The 25,866-nt window shown below is 39.0% G+C and overlaps 1 long non-coding RNA gene and 1 pseudogene across 50 annotated transcripts; one reads left to right on the top strand and one right to left on the bottom strand.

Annotated features, from left to right (window-relative positions):
• Positions 1–3,215: 3,215 nt before the first annotated feature.
• On the bottom strand, positions 3,216–12,501 carry LOC127916335 (uncharacterized). Of its 50 annotated transcripts, none has more exons than XR_008094488.1 (12): positions 11,109–12,501; positions 10,328–10,781; positions 10,131–10,270; positions 9,471–9,714; positions 9,300–9,416; positions 9,048–9,242; positions 7,081–7,210; positions 6,841–6,949; positions 4,398–6,217; positions 4,268–4,332; positions 3,562–4,145; positions 3,216–3,377 (listed from the first exon to the last, which is right to left on the bottom strand). It is a non-coding gene; the product is annotated as an uncharacterized LOC127916335 (long non-coding RNA). The 50 variants fall into 50 exon arrangements; XR_008094465.1 differs by having other exon boundaries at positions 3,562–4,197; XR_008094477.1 differs by lacking the exon at positions 4,268–4,332 and adding an exon at positions 4,185–4,228 and having other exon boundaries at positions 4,359–6,217.
• An 11,630-nt stretch (positions 12,502–24,131) lies between these two features.
• LOC127915543 (tripartite motif-containing protein 2-like) overlaps positions 24,132–25,866 on the top strand; it is a 44,743-nt pseudogene continuing 43,008 nt past the window's right edge.

Raw genomic sequence — 25,866 nt, forward strand, 5'->3', positions numbered from 1 at the left:
CCGACCCCTCCTATATAGTAAGTGGTGGGTTGTTAAATTTACCCGACCCCTCCTATATAGTAAGTGGTGGGTTCTTAAATTTACCCGACCTCTCCTATTTACAATAAGTGGTGGGTTCTTAAATTTACCCGACCCCTCCTATATAGTAAGTGGTGGGTTGTTAAATTTACCCGACCCCTCCTATATAGTAAGTGGTGGGTTGTTAAATTTACCCGACCTCTCCTATTTACAATAAGTGGTGGGTTCTTAAATTTACCCGACCTCTCCTATTTACAATAAGTGGTGGGTTCTTAAATTTACCCGACCCCTCCTATATAGTAAGTGGTGGGTTGTTAAATTTACCCGACCCCTCCTATATAATAAGTGGTGGGTTCTTAAATTTACCCGACCTCTCCTATATAGTAAGTGGTGGGTTGTTAAAGTCAGCTGGCAGAGCTGGGTCTGATAAAACATGACAATGGTTCTAAGGAGTTTTCTGTCTGTGTATCTGTCTGTCTGTCTGTGTATCTGTCTGTCTGTGTATCTGTCTGTCTGTCTGTCATTCTGTCTGTGTGTGTATCTGTCTGTCTGTCATTCTGTCTGTGTATCTGTCTGTCTGTCTGTCTGTCATTCTGTCTGTGTATCTGTCATTCTGTCTGTCTGTCATTCTGTCTGTGTATCTCTCTGTCTGTCATTCTGTCTGTGTATCTGTCTGTCATTCTGTCTGTGTGACTCTGTCTAGATTTAGGTTCCCAAGGAAGGTACTCCTGATAGCCCTCAGACCCGTCTGGATCTTGACACTCTGAACACGCGTCCTGCATCATATGTCTTACACCAGATATGTTTTGTATTTTGTAAAAGGGTATTTTCTTTTTGTTTGCTGCAAAAACTGAAAAACCTGCTTGGAAGGAAATACTGCTGTGAAACCTACAGGAGCCGGATCTTCATTTGATCATCCTGATGTTGTAGGAATTTTCCTGCACAGAATGAAATGCTAATTTGTAATGTATTCCAGGTTAAAAAGGCTTAAAAACAACATACCAATTTCCTGTTGATGCAGGATAATTTATGTTATGTGAAACTGTCTCAAACGAATATATGACATATCTCTCTCTCTGCCTCCATCTCTCTGTCTCTCTCTCTCTGCCTCACTCTCTCTCTCTGTCTCTAACTCTCTGCCTCTCTCTCTCTAACTCTCTTTGCCTCTCTCTCTCTCTGCCTCTCTCTCTGCCTCCCTCTCTCTCTCTTGATTTATCTCTGCCTCTCTCTCTCTCTGCCTCCCTCCCTCTCTGCCTCCCTCCCTCTCTCTCTCTCTATCTATCTCTGCCTCCCTCTCTGTCTCTCTATCTATCTCTGCCTCCCTCTCTGTCTCTCTCTTTCTATCTCTGCCTCCCTCTCTGTCTCTCTCTATCTATCTCTGCCTCCCTCTCTGTCTCTCTCTTTCTATCTCTGCCTCCCTCTCTGTCTCTATCTATCTCTGACTCCCTCTCTCTCTCTCTCTCTCTCTCTCTCTCTCTCATCCAAGGTCTTTTTTTCTATACACTACTAAAGTGACACGTCATTTTCCAGGAAGTAGCCTTGTAGTTTTTTGTAGTCTTTCTGAATAGTCTTCAAAGGGTAAAAACGCATCACAATGGTCTTCAAGCCAAATAATCCATAAAAGGAATCTAGGCAGAGGTAAATTCATCCAAAACAAAATAAGTATTTTATATATATATATATATATCAATCAATCAATCAATCAATCAATTGAAACCTGTCCTGTCCACAGAGGTCATGGATTGGAGGTTTGAAAACTGAAGCAAGGCTGACCTCTGCTGGTGAGATGATTTGACAACACTGCTTGAAAATCCTTTTTAAAATAATTTTACCTTTATTTAACTTGGCAAGTCAGTAAAGAACAAATTCTTATTTGCTTATTTCTATTGGAGTCACTTGGTTACATTTAAACAGCATGAGAACAAAACACCAGACTCTCACAGGCTTCATTCATTATAGATGTTTATTCCTTCAGATGGGAAGAAGATGGAGACATACAGTGATAGAATTACATTCAGAACATAATAGTATCTCCATGGTAACAGTGATAGAATTACATTCAGAATATATAATAGTATCTCCATGGTAACAGTGATAGAATTACATTCAGAATATATAATAGTATCTCCATGGTAACAGTGATAGAATTACATTCAGAATATATAATAGTATCTCCATGGTAACAGTGATAGAATTACATTCAGAACATATAATAGTATCTCCATGGTAACAGTGATAGAATTACATTCAGAACATATAATAGTATCTCCATGGTAACAGTGATAGAATTACATTCAGAACATATAATAGTATCTCCATGGTAACAGTGATAGAATTACATTCAGAATATATAATAGTATCTCCATGGTAACAGTGATAGAATTACATTCAGAACATATAATAGTATCTCCATGGTAACAGTGATAGAATTACATTCAGAACATATAATAGTATCTCCATGGTAACAGTGATAGAATTACATTCAGAACATATAATGGTAAATGTGTTTTAGAGTTGTCTGTGTTACCACTGGACCAAACTCTGGGACTGTCACCTACAAAGAGACACATTTACAATCCTCATCACATTTCATTAACCCTTTCCCGCTAATATCCCCACTTCCTACCTCCCTCTCTGCTCTTCTCTCTCTCTTTCTGAGAAGAACCTCTTGGACACTGATCTGGGAACACCTGTACCTCACCATCACCTGGGTAGTGCTGCTTCAACATGTCATACAGCTCTGACAAGGTATGGGGGTTCAATACTTTTGTTTCCTCTTTGTTCTCACCCCAGTGTGCTTTGGCCATCCACTCTTTCTTCTTGCTGTTGTAACAGCAGTAGGCTGTCCACATGAGATCTGGGATGTTCACTCTGTTGTTCAGTTTGTTGTTGACACTGGGAACTGCTCCAGTCACCACATAGGCCTTGGGTTGACCATTATTATCAAGGCATTGATCCTGGATTATCTTTCTAACCGCACACTCCATCTTTCCCCAGCTACCTTCATTAAATGACTGTACTTGAGGAACAGCGTTTGTCAGGGTAAAGGTGGAGTCCTGATTAACAGGTTGGTTAGCGAAAGCTTTTGAAAACATGTGACCTTTGTTCACCTTCTTGTATTTACCGTATTCATCATAATCCTGATTGACAGCCTGGTGAGTATAAATGACCCCTTGTTTCTCCAGACCCATAACTTGTTCTACTCCTCCGTCCAGCTGTAGGAACAATATTCATCATTATTCACTGAACTGACCTGTAAATTCAACCTGTATATCAAACCTGTATATTAGACCTGACCTGTATATTAGACCTGTATATTAGACCTGACCTGTATATTAGACCTGTATATTAGACCTGACCTGTATATTAGACCTGTATATTAGACCTGACCTGTATATTAGACCTGTATATTAGACCTGTATATTAGACCTGTATAATAGACCTGACCTGTATATTAGACCTGTATATTAGACCTGTATATTAGACCTGTATATTAGACCTGTATATTAGACCTGTATATTAGACCTGACCTGTATATTAGACCTGTATATTAGACCTGTATATTAGACCTGACCTGTATATTAGACCTGTATATTAGACCTGACCTGTATATTAGACCTGTATATTAGACCTGTATATTAGACCTGTATAATAGACCTGTATATTAGACCTGTATAATAGACCTGTATATTAGACCTGTATATTAGACCTGTATATTAGACCTGTATATTAGACCTGTATAATAGACCTGTATATTAGACCTGTATAATAGACCTGTATATTAGACCTGTATATTAGACCTGTATAATAGACCTGTATATTAGACCTGTATATTAGACCTGTATATTAGACCTGTATAATAGACCTGTATATTAGACCTGTATATTAGACCTGTATATTAGACCTGTATATTAGACCTGACCTGTATATTAGACCTGTATATTAGACCTGACCTGTATATTAGACCTGTATATTAGACCTGTATATTAGACCTGTATATTAGACCTGTATATTAGACCTGTATATTAGACCTGAATATTAGACCTGTATATTAGACCTGTATATTAGACCTGTCCTGTATATTAGACCTGTATATTAGACCTGAATATTAGACCTGTATATTAGACCTGTATATTAGACCTGTATATTAGACCTGAATATTAGACCTGTATATTAGACCTGTATATTAGACCTGTATATTAGACCTGACCTGTATATTAGACCTGTATATTAGACCTGAATATTAGACCTGTATATTAGACCTGTATATTAGACCTGTATATTAGACCTGTATATTAGACCTGTATATTAGACCTGTATATTAGACCTGTATATTAGACCTGTATATTAGACCTGTATATTAGACCTGAATATTAGACCTGTATATTAGACCTGTATATTAGACCTGTATATTAGACCTGTATATTAGACCTGACCTGTATATTAGACCTGTATATTAGACCTGAATATTAGACCTGTATATTAGACCTGTATATTAGACCTGTATATCAGACCTGTATATTAGACCTGTATATTAGACCTGTATATTAGACCTGAATATTAGACCTGTATATTAGACCTGTATATTAGACCTGTATATTAGACCTGTATATTAGACCTGTATAATAGACCTGTATATTAGACCTGACCTGTATATTAGACCTGTATATTAGACCTGTATATTAGACCTGACCTGTATATTAGACCTGTATATTAGACCTGAATATTAGACCTGTATATTAGACCTGTATATTAGACCTGTATATTAGACCTGTATATTAGACCTGTATATTAGACCTGTATATTAGACCTGTATATTAGACCTGTATATTAGACCTGTATATTAGACCTGTATATTAGACCTGTATATTAGACCTGTATATTAGACCTGTATAATAGACCTGTATATTAGACCTGTATATTAGACCTGTATATTAGACCTGTATATTAGACCTGTATATTAGACCTGTATATTAGACCTGTATATTAGACCTGTATATTAGACCTGTATATTAGACCTGACCTGTATATTAGACCTGTATATTAGACCTGACCTGTATATTAGACCTGTATATTAGACCTGTATAATAGACCTGTATATTAGACCTGTATATTAGACCTGTATATTAGACCTGTATATTAGAACTGTATATTAGACCTGACTTGTATATCAGACCTGTATATTAGACCTGTATATTAGACCTGTATAATAGACCTGTATATCAGACCTGTATATTAGACCTGTATATCAGACCTGTATATTAGACTTGTATATTATACCTGTATATTAGACTTGTATATTATACCTGTATATTAGACCTGTATATTAGACCTGTATATTAGACCTGACCTGTATATCAGACCTGTATATTAGACCTGTATATCAGACCTGTATATTAGACCTGTATATTAGACCTGACCTGTATAATAGACCTGTATATTAGACCTGTATAATAGACCTGTATAATAGACCTGTATATTAGACCTGTATATCAGACCTGTATATTAGACCTGTATATTAGACCTGTATATTAGACCTGACCTGTATAATAGACCTGTATATTAGACCTGTATATTAGACCTGTATATCAGACCTGTATATTAGACCTGACCTGTATAATAGACCTGTATATTAGACCTGTATATTAGACCTGTATATTAGACCTGACCTGTATATTAGACCTGTATATTAGACCTGTATAATAGACCTGTATATTAGACCTGACCTGTATATTAGACCTGTATATTAGACCTGTATAATAGACCTGTATATTAGACCTGACCTGTATATTAGACCTGTATATTAGACCTGTATATTAGACCTGTATATTAGACCTGTATATTAGACCTGTATATTAGACCTGTATATCAGACCTGTATAATAGACCTGTATATTAGACCTGTATATTAGACCTGTATATCAGACCTGTATATTAGACCTGTATATTAGACCTGTATATTAGACCTGTATATTAGACCTGTATATTAGACCTGTATATTAGACCTGTATATTAGACCTGTATAATAGACCTGTATATTAGACCTGTATATTAGACCTGTATATTAGACCTGTATATTAGACCTGTATATTAGACCTGTATATTAGACCTGTATATTAGACCTGTATATTAGACCTGTATAATAGACCTGTATATTAGACCTGTATATTAGACCTGTATATTAGACCTGTATATTAGACCTGACCTGTATATTAGACCTGTATATTAGACCTGTATAGACCTGTAGACCTGTATATTAGACCTGACCTGTATATTAGACCTGTATAATAGACCTGTATATTAGACCTGTATATCAGACCTGTATATTAGACCTGACCTGTATATTAGATATTAGACCTGTATTAGACCTGTATATTAGACCTGTATATTAGACCTGTATATTAGACCTGTATATTAGACCTGTATATTAGACCTGTATATTAGACCTGTATATTAGACCTGTATATCAGACAGACCTGTATATTAGACCTGTATATTAGTCCTGTATATTAGACCTGTATATTAGACCTGTATATCAGACCTGTATATTAGACCTGACCTGTATATTAGACCTATATTAGACCTGTAGACCTGTATATTAGACCTGTATATTAGACCTGTATATTAGACCTGTATGTCAGACCTGTATAATAGACCTGTATATTAGACCTGTATATTAGACCTGTATAATAGACCTGTATATTAGACCTGTATATTAGACCTGTATATTAGACCTGACCTGTATAATAGACCTGTATAATAGACCTGTATAATAGACCTGTATATTAGACCTGTATATTAGACCTGTATATTAGACCTGTACCTGTATATTAGACCTGTATATTAGACCTGTATAATAGACCTGTATAATAGACCTGTATATTAGACCTGTATATTAGACCTGTATATTAGACCTGTATATTAGACCTGACCTGTATATTAGACCTGTATATTAGACCTGTATAATAGACCTGTATATTAGACCTGTATATTAGACCTGTATAATAGACCTGTATATTAGACCTGTATATATTAGACCTGTATATCAACCTGTATATTAGACCTGTATATTAGACCTGTATATTAGACCTGTATAATAGACCTGTATATTAGACCTGTATATTAGACCTGTATAATAGACCTGTATATTAGACCTGTATATTAGACCTGTATATTAGACCTGTATATTAGACCTGTATATTAGACCTGTATAATAGACCTGTATATTAGACCTGTATATTAGACCTGTATATTAGACCTGTATATTAGACCTGTATATCAGACCTGTATAATAGACCTGTATAATAGACCTGTATATTAGACCTGTATATTAGACCTGTATATTAGACCTGGGAGACCTGTATATTAGACCTGTATATTAGACCCGTATATTAGACCTGATATTAGACCTGTATATTAGACCTGTATATTAGACCTAATAGACCCGTATATTGACCTGGACCTGTATATTAGACCTGTATATTAGACCTGACCTGTATATTAGACCTGTATATTAGACCTGTATATCAGACCTAATAGACCTGTATATTAGACCTGACCTGTATATTAGACCTGTATAATAGACCTGTATAATAGACCTGTATATCAGACCTGTATATTAGACCTGACCTGTATATTAGACCCGTATATTAGACCTGGGTATATTAGACCTGTATATTAGACCTGTATATTAGACCTGTATATTAGACCTGTATATTAGACCTGTATATTAGACCTGTATAAGACCTAGACCTGTATATTAGACCTGACCTATATTAGACCAGTATATTGTAGACCTGTATATTAGACCCTGTATATTAGACCTGTATATTAGACCTGCTATTAGACCTGTATATTAGACCTGTATATTAGACCTGTATATTATAGACCTGTATATTAGACCTGTATATTAGACCCTGTATATTAGACCTGTATAAGACCTATATTAGACCTGACCTGTATAATAGACCTGGTTGATATTAGACCTGTATATTAGACCTGTAGACCTGTATATTAGACCTGTATATTAGACCTGTATATTAGACCTGACCTGCCTGTATATTAGACCTGTATATTAGACCTGATATTAGACCTGTATATTAGACCTGACCTGTATATTATAGACCTGTATAATAGACCTGTATATCAGACCTGACCTGATATTAGACCTGTATATTAGACCTGACCTGTATATTAGACCTGACATAAGACCTTATATTAGACCTGTATAATAGACCTGTATATTAGACCTGTATATAGACCTGCCTGTATATTAGACCTGTATATTAGACCCCTGTATATTAGACCTATATTAGACCTGTATATTAGACCTGTATATTAGACCTTGCATAATAGACCTGTATATTAGACCTGTATATTAGACCTGTATATTAGACCTGTATATTAGACCTGTATATTATAATAGACCTGTATATCAGACCTGTATATTAGACCTGTATAATAGACCCCTGTATATCATATTAGACCTGTATATTAGACCTGTATAATAGACCCCTGATATTAGACCTGTATATTAGACCTGTATATTAGGGACTATATTAGACCTGTATATTAGACCTGTATATTAGACCTGTATATTAGACCTGTATATTAGACCTGTATAATAGACCTGTATATTAGACCTGTATATTAGACCTGTATATTAGACCTGTATATTAGACCTGTATATTAGACCTGTATATTATACCTGACCTGTATATTAGACCTGTATAATTAGACCTGTATATTAGACCTGACCTGTATATTAGACCTGTATAATGACCTGTATATTAGACCTGTATATTAGACCTGTATATTAGACCTGTATATTAGACCTGACCTGTATATTAGACCTGTATAATAGACCTGTATATTAGATCTGTATAATAGACCTGTATATTAGACCTGTATATTAGACCTGACCGTATATTAGACCTGTATAATAGACCTGTATATTAGACCCCTGTATATTAGACCCCTGTATATTAGACCTGTATATTAGACCTGACCTGTATATTATGTATAATAGACCTGTATATTAGACCTGTATATTAGACCTGTATAATAGACCTGTATATTAGACCTGTATATTAGACCTGTATATTAGACCTGTATATTAGACCTGTATATTAGACCTGTATAATAGACCTGTATATTAGACCTGTATATTAGACCTGTATATTAGACCTGTATAATAGACCTGTATATTAGACCTGTATAATAGACCTGTATATTAGACCTGTATATTAGACCTGTATAATAGACCTGTATATTAGACCTGACCTGTATATTAGACCTGTATATTAGACCTGTATATTAGACCTGTATATTAGACCTGTATAATAGACCTGTATATTAGACCTGTATAATAGACCTGTATATTAGACCTGTATATTAGACCTGACCTGTATATTAGACCTGTATATTAGACCTGACCTGTATATTAGACCTGACCTGTATATTAGACCTGTATATTAGACCTGTATAATAGACCTGTATATTAGACCTGTATAATAGACCTGTATATTAGACCTGTATATTAGACCTGACCTGTATATTAGACCTGTATATTAGACCTGACCTGTATATTAGACCTGTATAATAGACCTGTATATTAGACCTGTATATTAGACCTGTATAATAGACCTGTATATTAGACCTGTATATTAGACCTGTATATTAGACCTGTATATTAGACCTGTATAAGACCTGTATATTAGACCTGTATAATAGACCTGTATATTAGACCTGTATATTAGACCTGACCTGTATATTAGACCTGTATATTAGACCTGTATATTGGACCTGTATATTAGACCTGTATAATAGACCTGTATATTAGACCTGTATATTAGACCTGACCTGTATATTAGACCTGTATAATAGACCTGTATATTAGACCTGTATAATAGACCTGTATATTAGACCTGTATATTAGACCTGACCTGTATATTAGACCTGTATAATAGACCTGTATATTAGACCTGTATATTAGACCTGTATAATAGACCTGTATAATAGACCTGTATATTAGACCTGTATATTAGACCTGTATATTAGACCTGTAGACCTGTATATTAGACCTGACCTGTATATTAGACCTGTATAATAGACCTGTATATTAGACCTGTATATTAGACCTGTATAATAGACCTGTATATTAGACCTGTATATTAGACCTGTATATTAGACCTGTATATTAGACCTGTATATTAGACCTGACCTGTATATTAGACCTGTATATTAGACCTGACCTGTATATTAGACCTGTATAATAGACCTGTATATTAGACCTGACCTGTATATTAGACCTGTATATTAGACCTGTATATTAGACCTGTATATTAGACCTGTATAATAGACCTGTATATTAGACCTGTATAATAGACCTGTATATTAGACCTGTATATTAGACCTGACCTGTATATTAGACCTGTATATTAGACCTGACCTGTATATTAGACCTGTATATTAGACCTGTATATTAGACCTGTATATTAGACCTGTATAATAGACCTGTATATTAGACCTGTATAATAGACCTGTATATTAGACCTGTATATTAGACCTGACCTGTATATTAGACCTGTATATTAGACCTGACCTGTATATTAGACCTGTATAATAGACCTGTATATTAGACCTGTATATTAGACCTGTATAATAGACCTGTATATTAGACCTGTATATTAGACCTGACCTGTATATTAGACCTGTATATTAGACCTGTATATTAGACCTGTATATTAGACCTGTATAATAGACCTGTATATTAGACCTGTATATTAGACCTGACCTGTATATTAGACCTGTATATTAGACCTGTATATTGGACCTGTATATTAGACCTGTATAATAGACCTGTATATTAGACCTGTATATTAGACCTGACCTGTATATTAGACCTGTATAATAGACCTGTATATTAGACCTGTATAATAGACCTGTATATTAGACCTGTATATTAGACCTGACCTGTATATTAGACCTGTATAATAGACCTGTATATTAGACCTGTATATTAGACCTGTATAATAGACCTGTATAATAGACCTGTATATTAGACCTGTATATTAGACCTGTATATTAGACCTGTATATTAGACCTGTATATTAGACCTGACCTGTATATTAGACCTGTATAATAGACCTGTATATTAGACCTGTATATTAGACCTGTATAATAGACCTGTATATTAGACCTGTATATTAGACCTGTATATTAGACCTGTATATTAGACCTGTATATTAGACCTGACCTGTATATTAGACCTGTATATTAGACCTGACCTGTATATTAGACCTGTATAATAGACCTGTATATTAGACCTGTATATTAGACCTGTATAATAGACCTGTATATTAGACCTGTATATTAGACCTGTATATTAGACCTGTATATTAGACCTGACCTGTATATTAGACCTGTATATTAGACCTGACCTGTATATTAGACCTGTATAATAGACCTGTATATTAGACCTGTATATTAGACCTGTATAATAGACCTGTATATTAGACCTGTATATTAGACCTGACCTGTATATTAGACCTGTATAATAGACCTGTATATTAGACCTGTATATTAGACCTGTATAATAGACCTGTATATTAGACCTGTATATTAGACCTGTATAATAGACCTGTATATTAGACCTGTATATTAGACCTGACCTGTATATTAGACCTGTATATTAGACCTGTATATTAGACCTGTATATTAGACCTGTATAATAGACCTGTATATTAGACCTGTATATTAGACCTGACCTGTATATTAGACCTGTATAATAGACCTGTATATTAGACCTGTATATTAGACCTGTATATTACAAACAAAACCAGGGTGTGAATACTCATGTAAATAAGGTATTTCTGTTTTTTATTTGAGAAACTATCCCTTTCAGGAATGAAACAGACATGGTATCTTGCTAGACAGACAGTAGTAATTGTCTATTGAAGGTTGTTGTTCTAACTTGGCATTAAATGTAGATTTGAAAAGATGTTTGAATTACCTGAGGTTCAATCATCCATGTATCTGGTCTTTTCTCTCTCGGTCCGACCCCAGTGAAGGTGGAGGCTGAGAACACAGGGATCATGTTGGTCGTGTCGTGAGAGTTGCAAACATGTAGGTTTCGGCAACAACCTTTTTCTTCATGTGTTTAAACAACTGGCAGATCGGCTTGTAGCGGTTCTGGTCCTGGACTTTCCCATCAACCAAAATACCTGGGAGATTTGGAGTTGTCCCCTCCAGGAAGAACGTCTTACACTGTGGAACATCACTGAACCTCTCCACTACACGAGAGAGAGCAGGAGGAAGGAGAGAGAGGAGGAGGAGAGTAGAGAGATGATTCAATACCCCCATCATCACCTGAAGACTGTACACCACAGAGACAAAGATGAAGTTACAGAGACCAGTTGGTAGACTGGAGACTGCTGAGCTGAGTCAGGACAGACTGCTTTAAATAGGTTTTCAGAGACTCCTCCTTCAGATGTCAAGACAGAAAGGGTTGATTTGCATAAACTCCTCTGTTCGTATCAATGGAAACTGCTGTAACAAATAACATGTGTCTCACCTACTGTAGTATAAGAACCCAGAACTTAATCACACAAGATTATAGTTCTGGGTTAATGAGATGAGACTGCTCTAAATAGTGACTGCATCCACACTTTGGTTCTGGTAGAAAAACGTTTTAGGATAAAAACATGACTTTACTCAGCATAGAGTCTGTCAGAAGATACACATCACACTATTACAACAGTGGGACTGTTCTGGAATTACGGTTGCTGAGTTCACATTCATTAATATCCCACAAGGCTTAGCGCCTCTGACTCAGCAACTCAAAGAAGTCAACTTGCATTTCCCTTCACCAGCAAGTCAACATATTTAGTATGATGTCTCAAAGGCCTCACATACATTACAGATGTGTGTCCAAATGAAATGGAGGAAGATGTGTCCAACTGAATGAAATGGAGGAAGATGTGTCCTACTGAATGAAATGGAGGAAGATGTGTCCAACTGACTGAAATGGAGGAAGATGTGTCCTACTGAATGAAATGGAGGAAGATGTGTCCAACTGAATGAAATGGAGGAAGATGTGTCCAACTGAATGAAATGGAGGAAGATGTGTCCAACTGAATGAAATGGAGGAAGATGTGTCCTACTGAATGAAATGGAGGAAGATGTGTCCAACTGAATGAAATGGAGGAAGATGTGTCCTACTGAATGAAATGGAGGAAGATGTGTCCAACTGACTGAAATGGAGGAAGATGTGTCCAACTGACTGAAATGGAGGAAGATGTGTCCTACTGAATGAAATGGAGGAAGATGTGTCCTACTGAATGAAATGGAGGAAGATGTGTCCAACTGACTGAAATGGAGGAAGATGTGTCCTACTGAATGAAATGGAGGAAGATGTGTCCTACTGAATGAAATGGAGGAAGATGTGTCCTACTGAATGAAATGGAGGAAGATGTGTCCAACTGAATGAAATGGAGGAAGATGTGTCCTACTGAATGAAATGGAGGAAGATGTGTCCTACTGAATGAAATGGAGGAAGATGTGTCCAACTGAATGAAATGGAGGAAGATGTGTCCTACTGAATGAAATGGAGGAAGATGTGTCCAACTAAATGAAATGGAGGAAGATGTGTCCTACTGAATGAAATGGAGGAAGATGTGTCCAACTGACTGAAATGGAGGAAGATGTGTCCTACTGAATGAAATGGAGGAAGATGTGTCCTACTGAATGAAATGGAGGAAGATGTGTCCAACTGACTGAAATGGAGGAAGATGTGTCCTACTGAATGAAATGGAGGAAGATGTGTCCTACTGAATGAAATGGAGGAAGATGTGTCCTACTGAATGAAATGGAGGAAGATGTGTCCAACTGAATGAAATGGAGGAAGATGTGTCCTACTGAATTAAATGGAGGAAGATGTGTCCTACTGAATGAAATGGAGGAAGATGTGTCCAACTGACTGAAATGGAGGAAGATGTGTCCTACTGACTGAAATGGAGGAAGATGTGTCCAACTGAATGAAATGGAGGAAGATGTGTCCAACTGACTGAAATGGAGGAAGATGTGTCCTACTGACTGAAATGGAGGAAGATGTGTCCAACTGAATGAAATGGAGGAAGATGTGTCCAACTGAATGAAATGGAGGAAGATGTGTCCAACTGACTGAAATGGAGGAAGATGTGTCCTACTGACTGAAATGGAGGAATATGTGTCCTACTGAATGAAATGGAGGAATTTGTGTCCAACTGAATGAAATGGAGGAAGATGTGTCCAACTGACTGAAATGGAGGAAGATGTGTCCAACTGAATGAAATGGAGGAAGATGTGTCCTACTGAATGAAATGGAGGAAGATGTGTCCTATTGAATGAAATGGAGGAAGATGTGTCCAACTGAATGAAATGGAGGAAGATGTGTCCAACTGAATGAAATGGAGGAAGATGTGTCCAACTGAATGAAATGGAGGAAGATGTGTCCTATTGAATGAAATGGAGGAAGATGTGTCCAACTGAATGAAATGGAGGAAGATGTGTCCAACTGAATGAAATGGAGGAAGATGTGTCCTACTGAATGAAATGGAGGAAGATGTGTCCTACTGAATGAAATGGAGGAAGATGTGTCCTACTGAATGAAATGGAGGAAGATGTGTCCAACTATTGAATGAAATGGAGGAAGATGTGTCCAACTGAATGAAATGGAGGAAGATGTGTCCAACTGAATGAAATGGAGGAAGATGTGTCCAACTGAATGAAATGGAGGAAGATGTGTCCTACTGAATGAAATGGAGGAAGATGTGTCCAACTGAATGAAACAGAGGAAGATGTGTCCAACTGAATGAAATGGAGGAAGATGTGTCCAACTGAATGAAATGGAGGAAGATGTGTCCAACTGAATGAAATGGAAGGAAGATGTGTCCAACTGAATGAAATGGAGGAAGATGTGTCCTACTGAATGAAATGGAGGAGGATGTGTCCTACTGAATGAAATGGAGGAAGATGTGTCCAACTGACTGAAATGGAGGAAGATGTGTCCAACTGAATGAAATGGAGGAAGATGTGTCCAACTGAATGAAATGGAGGAAGATGTGTCCAACTGAATGAAATGGAGGAAGATGTGTCCTATTGAATGAAATGGAGGAAGATGTGTCCAACTGAATGAAATGGAGGAAGATGTGTCCAACTGAATGAAATGGAGGAAGATGTGTCCTACTGAATGAAATGGAGTAAGATGTGTCCTACTGAATGAAATGGAGGAAGATGTGTCCTACTGAATGAAATGGAGGAAGATGTGTCCTATTGAATGAAATGGAGGAAGATGTGTCCAACTGAATGAAATGGAGGAAGATGTGTCCAACTGAATGAAATGGAGGAAGATGTGTCCTACTGAATGAAATGGAGGAAGATGTGTCCAACTGAATGAAACAGAGAAATGGAAGATGTGTCCAACTGAATGAAATGGAGGAAGATGTGTCCTACTGACTGAATGGAGGAAGATGGTCCAACTGACTGAAATGGAAAGATGTGTCCAACTGACTGAAATGGAGGAAGATGTGTCCTACTGAATGAAATGGAGGAAGATGTGTCCAACTGAATGAAATGGAGGAAGATGTGTCCAACTGACTGAAATGGAGGAAGATGTGTCCTACTGACTGAAATGGAGGAAGATGTGTCCAACTGAATGAAATGGAGGAAGATGTGTCCAACTGAATGAAATGGAGGAAGATGTGTCCTACTGACTGAAATGGAGGAAGATGTGTCCAACGGAATGAAATGGAGGAAGATGTGTCCAACTGAATGAAATGGAGGAAGATGTGTCCAACTGACTGAAATGGAGGAAGATGTGTCCTACTGACTGAAATGGAGGAAGATGTGTCCTACTGAATGAAATGGAGGAAGTGTCCAACTGAATGAAATGGAGGAAGATGTGTCCAACTGACTGAAATGGAGGAAGATGTGTCCAACTGAATGAAATGGAGGAAGATGTGTCCTACTGAATGAAATGGAGGAAGATGTGTCCTATTGAATGAAATGGAGGAAGATGTGTCCAACTGAATGAAATGGAGGAAGATGTGTACAACTGAATGAAATGGAGGAAGATGTGTCCAACTGAATGAAATGGAGGAAGATGTGTCCTATTGAATGAAATGGAGGAAGATGTGTCCAACTGAATGAAATGGAGGAAGATGTGTCCAACTGAATGAAATGGAGGAAGATGTGTCCTACTGAATGAAATGGAGGAAGATGTGTCCTACTGAATGAAATGGAGGAAGATGTGTCCTACTGAATGAAATGGAGGAAGATGTGTCCTACTGAATGAAATGGAGGAAGATGTGTCCTACTGAATGAAATGGAGGAAGATGTGTCCTACTGAATGAAATGGAGGAAGATGTGTCCAAATGAATAAAATGGAGGAAGATGTGTCCAAATGAATGAAATGGAGGAAGATGTGTCCACTGAATGAAATGGAGGAAGATGTGTCCTACTGAATGAAATGGAGGAAGATGTGTCCAAATGAATGAAATGGAGGAAGATGTGTCCACTGAATGAAATGGAGGAAGATGTGTCCATCTGAATGAAATGGAGGAAGATGTGTCCTACTGAATGAAACGGAGGAAGATGTGTCCAACTGACTGAAATGGAGGAAGATGTGTCCAACTGAATGAAATGGAGGAAGATGTGTCCAACTGACTGAAATGGAGGAAGATGTGTCCAACTGACTGAAATGGAGGAAGATGTGTCCAACTGAATGAATGGAGGAAGATGTGTCCAACTGAATGAAATGGAGGAAGATGTGTCCAAATGAATGAAATGGAGGAAGATGTGTCCAAATGAATGAAATGGAGGAAGATGTGTCCAACTGACTGAAATGGAGGAAGATGTGTCCAAATGAATGAAATGGAGGAAGATGTGTCCAACTGACTGAAATGGAGGAAGATGTGTCCAACTGAATGAAATGGAGGAAGATGTGTCCTACTGAATGAAATGGAGGAAGATGTGTCCTACTGAATGAAATGGAGGAAGATGTGTCCAACTGACTGAAATGGAGGAAGATGTGTCCAACTGACTGAAATGGAGGAAGATGTGTCCTACTGACTGAAATGGAGGAAGATGTGTCCTACTGAATGAAATGGAGGAAGATGTGTCCAACTGACTGAAATGGAGGAAGATGTGTCCAACTGACTGAAATGGAGGAAGATGTGTCCTACTGAATGAAATGGAGGAAGATGTGTCCAACTGAATGAAATGGAGGAAGATGTGTCCTACTGAATGAAATGGAGGAAGATGTGTCCTACTGAATGAAATGGAGGAAGATGTGTCCAACTGAATGAAATGGAGGAAGATGTGTCCAACTGAATGAAATGGAGGAAGATGTGTCCTACTGAATGAAATGGAGAAGACCCTACTGAATGAAATGGAGGAAGATGTGTCCAACTGACTGAAATGGAGGAAGATGTGTCCAACTGACTGAAATGGAGGAAGATGTGTCCAACTGACTGAAATGGAGGAAGATGTGTCCTACTGAATGAAATGGAGGAAGATGTGTCCAACTGACTGAAATGGAGGAAGATGTGTCCAACTGAATGAAATGGAGGAAGATGTGTCCTACTGAATGAAATGGAGGAAGATGTGTCCTACTGAATGAAATGGAGGAAGATGTGTCCTACTGAATGAAATGGAGGAAGATGTGTCCTACTGAATGAAATGGAGGAAGATGTGTCCAACTGAATGAAATGGAGGAAGATGTGTCCAACTGAATGAAATGGAGGAAGATGTGTCCTACTGAATGAAATGGAGGAAGATGTGTCCAACTGAATGAAACGGAGGAAGATGTGTCCAACTGAATGAAATGGAGGAAGATGTGTCCTACTGACTGAAATGGAGGAAGATGTGTCCAACTGACTGAAATGGAGGAAGATGTGTCCAACTGACTGAAATGGAGGAAGATGTGTCCTACTGAATGAAATGGAGGAAGATGTGTCCAACTGAATGAAATGGAGGAAGATGTGTCCAACTGACTGAAATGGAGGAAGATGTGTCCTACTGACTGAAATGGAGGAAGATGTGTCCAACTGAATGAAATGGAGGAAGATGTGTCCAACTGACTTAAATGGAGGAAGATGTGTCCTACTGACTGAAATGGAGGAAGATGTGTCCAACTGAATGAAATGGAGGAAGATGTGTCCAACTGAATGAAATGGAGGAAGATGTGTCCAACTGACTGAAATGGAGGAAGATGTGTCCTACTGACTGAAATGGAGGAAGATGTGTCCTACTGAATGAAATGGAGGAATTTGTGTCCAACTGAATGAAATGGAGGAAGGTGTGTCCAACTGACTGAAATGGAGGAAGATGTGTCCAACTGAATGAAATGGAGGAAGATGTGTCCTACTGAATGAAATGGAGGAAGATGTGTCCTATTGAATGAAATGGAGGAAGATGTGTCCAACTGAATGAAATGGAGGAAGATGTGTACAACTGAATGAAATGGAGGAAGATGTGTCCAACTGAATGAAATGGAGGAAGATGTGTCCTATTGAATGAAATGGAGGAAGATGTGTCCAACTGAATGAAATGGAGGAAGATGTGTCCAACTGAATGAAATGGAGGAAGATGTGTCCTACTGAATGAAATGGAGGAAGATGTGTCCTACTGAATGAAATGGAGGAAGATGTGTCCTACTGAATGAAATGGAGGAAGATGTGTCCTACTGAATGAAATGGAGGAAGATGTGTCCTACTGAATGAAATGGAGGAAGATGTGTCCTACTGAATGAAATGGAGGAAGATGTGTCCAAATGAATGAAATGGAGGAAGATGTGTCCAAATGAATGAAATGGAGGAAGATGTGTCCTACTGAATGAAATGGAGGAAGATGTGTCCTACTGAATGAAATGGAGGAAGATGTGTCCAAATGAATGAAAAGGAGGAAGATGTGTCCTACTGAATGAAATGGAGGAAGATGTGTCCATCTGAATGAAATGGAGGAAGATGTGTCCTACTGAATGAAACAGGAGGAAGATGTGTCCAACTGACTGAAATGGAGGAAGATGTGTCCAACTGACTGAAATGGAGGAAGATGTGTCCAACTGACTGAAATGGAGGAAGATGTGTCCAACTGACTGAAATGGAGGAAGATGTGTCCAACTGAATGACATGGAGGAAGATGTGTCCAACTGAATGAAATGGAGGAAGATGTGTCCAAATGAATGAAATGGAGGAAGATGTGTCCAAATGAATGAAATGGAGGAAGATGTGTCCAACTGACTGAAATGGAGGAAGATGTGTCCAAATGAATGAAATGGAGGAAGATGTGTCCAACTGACTGAAATGGAGGAAGATGTGTCCAACTGAATGAAATGGAGGAAGATGTGTCCTACTGAATGAAATGGAGGAAGACGTGTCCTACTGAATGAAATGGAGGAAGATGTGTCCAACTGACTGAAATGGAGGAAGATGTGTCCAACTGACTGAAATGGAGGAAGATGTGTCCTACTGACTGAAATGGAGGAAGATGTGTCCTACTGAATGAAATGGAGGAAGATGTGTCCAACTGACTGAAATGGAGGAAGATGTGTCCAACTGACTGAAATGGAGGAAGATGTGTCCTACTGAATGAAATGGAGGAAGATGTGTCCAACTGAATGAAATGGAGGAAGATGTGTCCTACTGAATGAAATGGAGGAAGATGTGTCCTACTGAATGAAATGGAGGAAGATGTGTCCAACTGAATGAAATGGAGGAAGATGTGTCCAACTGAATGAAATGGAGGAAGATGTGTCCTACTGAATGAAATGGAGGAAGATGTGTCCAAATGAATGAAATGGAGGAAGATGTGTCCTACTGAATGAAATGGAGGAAGATGTGTCCTACTGAATGAAATGGAGGAAGATGTGTCCTACTGAATGAAATGGAGGAAGATGTGTCCAAATGAATGAAATGGAGGAAGATGTGTCCTACTGAATGAAATGGAGGAAGATGTGTCCTACTGAATGAAATGGAGGAAGATGTGTCCTACTGAATGAAATGGAGGAAGATGTGTCCAACTGAATGAAATGGAGGAAGATGTGTCCTACTGAATGAAATGGAGGAAGATGTGTCCTACTGAATGAAATGGAGGAAGATGTGTCCTACTGAATGAAATGGAGGAAGATGTGTCCTATTGAATGAAATGGAGGAAGATGTGTCCAACTGAATGAAATGGAGGAAGATGTGTCCAATCAGCTCAGTATCACTGATCAGTAGTAGACTATAGGTCTATATTACCCTGTGTCAGTAGTAGTCTATAGGTCTATATTACCCTGTGTCAGTAGTAGTCTATAGGTCTATACTACCCTGTGTCAGTAGTAGTCTATAGGTCTATACTACCCTGTGTCAGTAGTAGTCTATAGGTCTATACTACCCTGTGTCAGTAGTAGACTATAGGTCTATAGTACCCTGTGTCAGTAGTAGTCTATAGGTCTATACTACCCTGTGTCAGTAGTAGACTATAGGTCTATAATACCCTGTGTCAGCAGTAGTCTATAGGTCTATACTACCCTGTGTCAGTAGTAGACTATAGGTCTATACTACCCTGTGTCAGTAGTAGACTATAGGTCTATACTACCCTGTGTCAGCAGTAGTCTATAGGTCTATAATACCCTGTGTCAGTAGTAGTCTATAGGTCTATACTACCCTGTGTCAGTAGTAGACTATAGGTCTATATTACCCTGTGTCAGCAGTAGCCTATAGGTCTATATTACCCTGTGTCAGCAGTAGCCTATAGGTCTATAATACCCTGTGATTTTTGTTGTAATAAAAAAGATACTGCTAATGTCTGGAGACATAAAGTGTAGTAGAAATGTTGGTAAGACTCCAGAACTCCCATCAAAAGCTAGCCAGCTTACTGGCTACCAGAGATCTGCATGGAGGTATGGGCCAAAATACAAGCAACAGTGTGTGAAAACCTTGCGAAGACTTACAGAAAGTATTGAGATAAACTTATTATTTTCCACCATAATTTGCAAATAAATTCATTACAAATCCTACAATGTGATTTTCTGGATTTTTTTTCTCATTTTGTCAGTCATAGTTGAAGTGTACCTATAATGAAAATTACAGGCCTCTCTCATCTTTTAAAGTGGGAGAACTTGCACAATTGGTGGCTGACTAAATGCTTTTTTGCCCCACTGTAAATATACAATGTTTTCTCTCCCCTCCCCTTTCACTATAAGGTCTGTTGTGTTCTGTTGAATTCAGCGCATGTGACAAATAACATTTGGTTTGATTAGGGGAGAGAAAACAACCGCTGGTGCACGATATCTAAGGAAGTCTCGAGTCATTGCTCGACTGAGGTAGAGTTTCTCATGATAAGCTGATTACCTACTGAGAGAGAATTTTATCTATATTCTTTGCAACTGTTTACATACCACCACAGTCAGAGGCTGGAACCAAGATAGCATTGAATGAGCTGTACTCCGCCATAAGCAAACAAAAAACCCTCACCCAGAGGTGGCTCTCCTACAGGGAAACTTAAATCAATTTTACCTAATTTCTATCAGCATGTTAAATGTGCAACCAGAGGGAAACAAAGTCTAGACCACAATACTCCACACACAGAGACACATACAAAGTTCTCCCTCGCCCTCCATTTGGCAAATCTGACCATAATTCTATCCTCCTGATTCCTGTATACAAGCAAAAATGAAAGCAGGAAGCACCAGTGACAAGATCAATAAAAAAGTGGTCAGATGAAGCAAATGCTAAACTACAGGACTGTTTTTCCATCACATCTATGTGGAACATGTTCCAGGATTCCTCCGATGGCATTGAGGAATACACCACATCTGTTATGGGCTTCATCAATAAGTGCATCGATGACGTCGTCCCCACAGTGACCGTACGAACATATACCGACCAGAAATGACAGGCAACATCTTCATCGAGCTAAAGGCTAGAGATGCCGCTTTCAAGGAGCGGGACTCGAACCCAGAAGCTTATAAGACATTCCACCAGTCCCTCCAACGAACCATCAAACAGGCAAAGCGTCAATACAGGACTAAGATGAAGTCGTACTACACCGGCTCTGACAATCGCCGGATGTTGCAGGGCCTTTAAACCATTACAGACTACAAAGGGAAGCACAGCCGAGAGCTGCCCAGTGACACGAGCCTTCCAGACGAACTAAACTACTTCTATGATCACACTGAAACATGCATTAGAGCATCAGCTGTTCCGGAAGACTGTGTGATCACGCTCTCCGCGGCCGAGGTGAGTAAGACCTTTAAACAGGTCAACATTCACAAGGCCGCAGAGCCGGATGGATTACCAGGACGTGTACTGCGAGCATGCGCTGACCAACTGTCTTCACTGACCTTTCAACCTCTCCCTGTCCGAGTCTGTAATGCCAACGTGTTTTAAGCAGACCACCATAGTCTGTGCCCAAGAACACGAAGGTAACCTGCCTAAATGTCTACCGACCAGTAGCACTCAAGTCTGTAGCCATGAAGTGCTTTGACAGGCTGGTCATGGCTCACATCAATACACATCGATGAAGTTCTTCATGGAGGGGACAACTCCAAATCTATTATTTTGGTAAGTGTGACAGTCCAGTATCAAAACCGCGACAAGCCGATTTGCCAGTTGTTCAACAACATCTGGATCACTTGATATTCACCAAAAGAGGTCGAGGAGAGAGAATAGGTCGAGGAGAGAGAGAATAGGTTGAGGAGAGAGAATAGGTCAAGAAGAGAGAATAGGTCGAGGAGAGAGAGAATAGGTCGAGGAGAGAGAGAATAGGTTGAGAAGAGAGAATAGGTCAAGAAGAGAGAGATAGGTCAAGAAGAGAAGAGAATAGGTCAAGAAGAGAGAACAGGTCAAGAAGAGAGAGAATAGGTCAAGAAGAGAGAGAATAGGTCAAGAAGAGAGAATAGGTCAAGAAGAGAGAATAGGTTGAGAAGAGAATAGGTCGAGGAGAGAGAATAGGTCAAGAAGAGAGAATAGGTTGAGAAGAGAGAATAGGTCAAGGAGAGAGAATAGGTCAAGGAGAGAGAATAGGTTGAGAAGAGAGAATAGGTCAAGGAGAGAGAATAGGTCAAGGAGAGAGAATAGGTCAAGGAGAGAGAATAGGTTGAGAAGAGAGAATAGGTCAAGAAGAGAGAGAAGATAGGAATAGAAGAGAGAGAATAGGTCAAGAAGAGAGAATAGGTCAAGAGGAGAATAGGTTGAGAAGAGAATAGGTCGAGACACCCACTGTATTCACATCCTACCATACCTTTGTCTGTACATTATGCGTTTAATCTACTCTACCATGCCCAGATATCTGCTCCTCTTGCTCTCTGTTCTGAATGTACTGAGCGTCCAGTTCTTTAGCCTTTAGCCATACCCTTAACCTACTCCTTCTCTGTTCCTCTGGTGATGTGGAGGTTAATCCAGGTTCTGCAGTGCCTAGCTCCACTCCCATTCCCAGGTGCTCTAATTTGTTGACTTATGTAATCGTAAAAGCATTGGTTTCATGCATGTTAACATTAGAAGCCTCCTTCCTAAATTTGTTTTATTCACTGCCCTAGCACACTGTGCCAACCCGGATGTCCTAGCCGTGTCTGAATCCTGGCTCAGGAAGACCACCAAACCCAGAAATTTCCATCCCTAACTACAACATTTTCCGACAAGATAGAACTGCCAAAGGGTGTGGTGTTGCAATCTACTGCAGAGAGAGCCTGCAGAGTTCTGTCTTACTATCCAGGTCTGTACCCAAACAATTCGAGCTTCTACTTTTAAATATCCACCTTTCCAGAAACAAGTCTCTCACTATTGCTGCTTGCTATAGAACACCCTCTGCCCCCAGCTATGCCCTATGTGAGCTGATTGCCCCCCATATATCTTCAGAGCTGGTGCTGCTCGGTGACCTAAACTGGGACTTGCTTAACACCCCAGAAATCCTACAATCTAAGCTTGATGCCCTCAATCTCACACAAATTATCAATGAACCTATCAGGTACAACCCCAAATCCGTAAACACGGGCAACCTCAGATATCATCCTAACCAACTTGCCCTCCAAATACACCTCTGTGGTTTTCAATCAAGATCTCAGTGAGCACTGCCTCATTGCCTGCATCCGTAATGGGTCTGCGGTCAATCACTGTCAAATCCTTCCTAAAACACTTGAGCGAGCAGGCCTATCTAATCGACCTGGCCCGGGTATCCTGGAAGGATATTGACCTCATCCCATCAGAAGATGCCTGGTCATTCTTTAAAAGTGCCTTCCCTCACCATCTTAAATAAGCATGCCCCTTTCAAACATTTTTGAACAAGGACCAGATATAGCCCTTGGTTCTCTCCAGACTTGACTGCCCTTGACCAGCACAAAATCATCCTCTGGCATTCTGCATTAGCATCAAATAGTCCCCGCGATATGCAACTTTTCAGGGAAGTTAGGAACCAATATACACAGTCAGTTAGGAAAGCTAAGGCAGGCTTTTTCAAGCAGATATTTGCCTCCTGTAGCACAAACTCAAAGTTCTGAGACACTGTAAAGTCCATGGAGAATTAGAGCACCTCCTGCCAGCTGCCCACTGTACTGAGGCTAGGAAACACTGTCACCACCGATAAATCCGCTATAATATAGAATTTCAATAAGCAATTTTCTACGGTTGGCCATGCTTTCCACCTGGCTACCCCTACCCCGGTCAATAGCCCTGCACTCCCCACCGCAACTTGCACCTTCCTCCCCCATTTCTCCATCACCCAAATCCAGAGAGCTGATGTTCTGAAAGAGCTGCAAAATCTGGACCCCTACAATCAGCCGGGCAAGACAATCTGGACCCTCTCTTTCTAAAATGATCTGCCGAAATTGTTGCAACCACCATCACTAGCCTGTTCAACCTCTTTCGTATTGTCTGAGATTCCCAAAGATTGGAAAGCTGCCGCGGTCATCCCCCTCTTCAAAAGGGGAGAAACTCTAGACCAGACTGCTACAGATCTATATATATCCTACCCTGCCTTTCTAAGGTCTTCAAAGCCAAGGTAACAAACAGATGACCGACCATTTAGAATCCACCGTACCTTCTCCGCTATGCAATCTGGTTTCAGAGCTGGTCATGGGTGCACCTCAGCCACGCTCAAGATCCTAAACGATATCATAACCGCCATCGATAAGAGACATTACTGTGCAGCCATATTCATCGACCTGGCTCAAGACTTTCGACTCTCAATCACCACATTCTTATTGGCATACTCAACAGTCTTTGTTTCTCAAATGATTGCCTCACCTGTTTCATCAACTACTTCCTCTGATAGAGTTCAGTTCAGTGTCAAATCGGAGGCCTGTTGTCCGGGCTCTGGCTGACTCTATGGGGGTGCCACAGGGTTCAATTCTCAGGCCGACTCTCTTCTCTGTATGCATCAATGATAGCTCTTGCTGCTGGTGATTCTCTGATCACCTCTACGCAGACAACACCATTTCTCTATACTTCTGGCCACTATATATATATATTTCTTTGGACACTGTGTTAACTAACCTCCAGACAAGTTTCAATGCCATACAACTCTCCTTCACGTGGCCTCCAACTGCTTTAAATGCAAGTAAAACTAAATGCATGCTCTTCCAACCGATCACTGCCTACACCTGCCAGCCCATCAGCATCACTATTCCTGATGGTTCTGACTTAGAATATATGGACAACTACAAATACCTAGGTGTCTGGTTAGACTGTAAATCCTCCTTCCAGACTCACATTAAGCATCTCAATTCAAAATTAAATCTAGAATCTGCTTCCAATTTCGCAACAAAGCATCCTTCACATGCTGCCAAACATACCCTCGTAAAACTGACCATCCTACAGATCCTTGACTTTGG

The sequence above is a fragment of the Oncorhynchus keta genome, chromosome 35 (assembly GCF_023373465.1).
Source record: "Oncorhynchus keta strain PuntledgeMale-10-30-2019 chromosome 35, Oket_V2, whole genome shotgun sequence".
NCBI lineage: Eukaryota > Metazoa > Chordata > Actinopteri > Salmoniformes > Salmonidae > Oncorhynchus > Oncorhynchus keta.